Raw genomic sequence first — 4,422 nt, forward strand, 5'->3', positions numbered from 1 at the left:
CTTAATTCACATAACTATAAATTCTAAAAGCTATCTCCTAACTAGCTTCCAATTGCCATTAAGTGGTTATCTATTTTCACTATCCTAATCACTCTAAAATGAATAAAAAACCTCAACTACAAAACACTCACAAGTTTAATCACTAGCCATTCTCAACACTTAAAAATCAACTCTACTTCATTACTCACCTTGGTAGCTTTGTAAGTGAATTCCTTTCCAAGAATTTTCAAGCTATTATAGAAGCTCTCTCTTTCTCTCTCTAAAACACCTAGCTAGTGAGAGAAAGTATGGGAGTAAGACTTTTTAAGGGTTTTAAGGTGAGAGAGTGAAAGAGCATGAAAAACCTTGTAACAAGGTGTGTAAAAGCATGAAATTTAAGGTTCGTTTGAGAGGGTGAAGGAAGCTTTGAGATAAGCTTTTATGGAGGATGAAAGAAACGTGAGATGAGAGGCATAAGAAGAAGAAGCTGCTGGAAAAATGAGGAAGCTGTTGGAGAAATGAGATATTTATGCTATGGTTGACTAAAGTTTCATTTATTTACAAAATTGCCATCCAATAGCTACCTTTGCCTTCTCTCTTTCCTTTGGTTCAGCTTTTTACTCTTTTGACACTGAGGCAAAGTCCATAATAGTCTAGAAATACTCAAGTTTACGAAAACTTAAAAATTTCTACTCGAGATGCAAAATGACCATTTTGCCCTTACCTTGGAAATCATCATTATTTTCATTTCCTTCATTTTTTTTATCCTCATTTTCATCATTGATTTATATCTTAGGCCTACTTAGGCCTTAATAATGTTTGAACGCCTACTTCTAAGGGCTCACTAAAGAAATAAAAAAATTACCCCTAGTCCGTGTTGTTGCGTCTACTTCTAGTTACGAGTCTATAAATATCAAGGTCTCACAGTATACATATATAGCTTGACAAATGAGTCTTAGTATTTCACATCCAGTATTCATATATACATAGTTAGACTTTGACCGTCAGCGAAGTGACTTTAGGCACGGCTGCCAACATTTAGTGTCACGGTAAACCTACCGAGCAATGGATAGGGAAGAGCACCTTGTCCTCGGACCTAGTCACCTTTAACTCAGAAAACCTAGAACATGAACTTTAAAAACGTGAGTATAAACCTAGTGAGTGAACATAAGAAGAGAACAAACAACGTTAAGGAATGTTTAGAAATCATGATGCATTTAAGTTCAAAAACAATGCAATTTGGTTTAAGCTCTTGTTAAAACATCTCATTTCAAACTTGATTAATTAATCCCTTGATGTTGAAAATCCATGATTAACTGTGATGTTAAAGAAGTAGAAAATATGGCAAAAACCAAGCAAGGCAGCAAGCTTGACATGCAGCGATAAGCAGAACCGTGGCCAACCTTGCAAAGCCGAGAGTTTCTGGTTGCTGCGAGAATCAGAACAACCAAGGAAAAGTTTCTTTTCATAACAAAAAGAGGCCATTTGCTGCAATACAATTCAATTTGAAAATACTTAGCAAAATTTCAAGGTTCAACATGCAAGTTCTGCATACATTACAACCACATCTATATTCATAACTTTCTCCAGCACATGCATATATGCATATATAAACACGAATACCACCACCTCACTCAGCCAATGTGCATTGCATACATGCACAAGGCAATATCATCATGTGCATTCCATACTCGCACATTTCTATATCATCGTGTACACTCCCTACTCGCACACTTCAATATCATTGTGTGCACTACCTACTCACACACTTCAATATCATCACACGCACTCCTACCCACATCATTACTGGCATGTGCTCTCCTTCCTCGAACACGTGCGGTTATATTTATTACATGATATTACCTATCAAGGCACAACGCACATGTATATGTATATCAACATAATAAAGGAGTACGTGGACTCAACGCAGTCACTGATAATTCTATTTTATAGAATTATTTTAATCCAATTTTGTTAGTAAATATTAGCTAAGTCCTCAATTTTCAATTATAATTTAATTATTTATAGTTTTTTATAATTAGCTTATTTTTTTAGTGAGTTATTTTAATTTTATGTTATTAATTTTAATTTGGTTATTATTTATTAATTTTTATATTTTTCTTAGGATTAAAAGTAATTAGGCTTAATTTTGGAAAGTAAGTTGTTGAAAGACCCGAAATCTACTTGCATATGCTTTAGTATTTTGCTCATATCTCGAGCTACAGAACTCTAAATAATGTGATTCTTAGACCATTGGAAAATTGAGAGCTACAACTTTTATGAAGATTACTTTGCCCAGTTTTGCTACGAAGATAGATAAAATCGCGTAGGAAAATTAATGAGTGTATTGTGCCGAGAATAGACATTTGTAAAGACTGATAATTGATTTTTAGGCCTTTTATTACACTTTGAAGCCCAATTAAACCCTAGGTCAACTTAAGGAACTTTAGGTTAAGTCTATTAGTATAAATAGGATATGTTTAACAACTTTGGAAACAACTTTTGAGAGATTCAAGAAGCTAGAAGTTGAGGCTGAAATTTGGAGATCAAGACGGCAATTATTGTTTTGTTTTCTTCCTTGACTTTTAATTTTCTTATTACTTTCAACAGTTGAATTTATTATAATGTTATTTGTTTTTGCAATTATGAGTGGCTAATTTTTTTTCTAGGATTGCAATTGAACTCACATGTAATCTAAGTTTTTAATCTCTTTCTTCCTTCTTTTTAATGGTATATGAATTGTTTATTCCAATTTGTTCTTAATGCTTTTAATTGCTTGGCCACCAATTAAATTGATTTAGGAACCTAAAGAAACTTAGGAAAGGGAGTTTAGGGTAGACTAAAATTGGGATAGCATATGATCATATTAATTGATTTGCGTATAGGATAGGGATATACCTATAGGCCATATGTAGCCTGATTAGAGCATGAACTTCATGAATCTGTTTTAATTTCAATTCACATAAGGATATAGTGTTTTGGTTAAATGGATATTTTTATAAGATGAGTCAAGAGACCCTTATAAATAATTTAGGACTCTAGGTTAGTAATTCAACCCATTGAAATAAGTTAAGGAAGAGAGGTAAGATTTAAATGAAGTGTGAGGGATATTGTAATACTAGGCTTATTTGATTTGCTTTTTACCTAATTATTTTGTTGCTTTAATTTTTAATTGAATTAGTTTTAGTTAATTAATTTAATCATTTGAGTTTGATTGTTTGGATAAGATTAAATTGTTCTAATTTTAGTACTTAGTAAATTTTTAGATCAATTCCCTGTGGGATCGATACTCTGCTTGCTAATATACTATCTATTTGATACGTATACTTGCGTAGTAGAATTTTAACTGACAAGTTTTTTGCACCATTGCCGGTGAATTGTTTTTAAAATTTTTACTAATACTAATACCAAGCAATTTGGTCTTACTTTGAATTTTATTTTCCTTGTTTTAATTTTAGATTTTGTTTGCTTGTAGATATCTTTGGTCATTGTATGCAAAGAAGAAACAACTTGAATCTTGCTCCTTTTGATCTTGAGATAGAAAGAACTTTTAGAAGACATCGAAGGGAGAATTTGCAAGTTGCAGTTTTAAATCAGACAATGGTAGAGGATAACAATAACAATGGCAATAATGCCATAAATCTAGTTCCCGAAGCAAATAGAGCACTGCGAGATTATGCTGTTCCTTTGTTGCAAGGTTTGCACCAAAGCATTAGGAGACCTTCCATCAATGTAAATAATTTCGAAATTAAACCAACTTATATTCAGATGATTTAGTCTTCAGTCTAGTTTAGTGGGTAACCCATTGATGATCCTAATTCTCATTTGGTCAATTTCTTGGAGATTTGCGATACCTTTAAATACAATGGAGTAACTGATGATGCTATTAGATTGAGACTATTTCCATTTTCTCTAAAGGATAAAGCAAAAAGCTGGCTTAATTCACTGCCCAATGGGTCTATCACTACATGAGAGGATTTGGCTTAAAAGTCTCTCGCAAAGTTTTTCCCACTTGCAAAGACTGCAAAGATGAGGAACGATATCACCTCATTCACACAATTTGATGGTGAGTTCTTGTATGAAGCTTGAGAGAGGTTTAAAGAACTACTGAGAAGATGTCCACATCATGGGATTCCTGATTGGTTGCAATTTTAGACATTCTACAATGGGTTGGTTGTGTGAGATCTTGACCTTTATAGACTCGTAAATAGAAGTATACGCGATATCCCTGATCAGGGGTAATTTCGTCATATCCTTAGTGAGCCCATAAAAGTAAGATTTTAAGCAATATTATGGCCTAAGTAGGTCTAAGGTATAAATGAATGATGAAAATATGGGTAAAATGACAAGGAAACAATAATTTTGATGATTTTCACAACAAGGGCAAAATGGTCATCTTTCACCTCGGGTTAGAATTTTTAAGTTTTCATGAACCCGATTATT

General features: G+C 33.1%; 1 non-coding gene across 1 annotated transcript; it reads right to left on the reverse strand.

The window, feature by feature from the left end:
* Positions 1-4,005: 4,005 nt before the first annotated feature.
* On the reverse strand, positions 4,006-4,112 carry LOC148761770 (small nucleolar RNA R71). Its single transcript, XR_016027778.1, has one exon. It is a non-coding gene; the product is annotated as a small nucleolar RNA R71 (small nucleolar RNA).
* Between the last annotated feature and the right edge of the window lie 310 nt (positions 4,113-4,422).

The sequence above is a fragment of the Theobroma cacao genome, chromosome 7 (assembly GCF_053813885.1).
Source record: "Theobroma cacao isolate CCN51 chromosome 7, ASM5381388v1, whole genome shotgun sequence".
Lineage (NCBI taxonomy): Eukaryota > Viridiplantae > Streptophyta > Magnoliopsida > Malvales > Malvaceae > Theobroma > Theobroma cacao.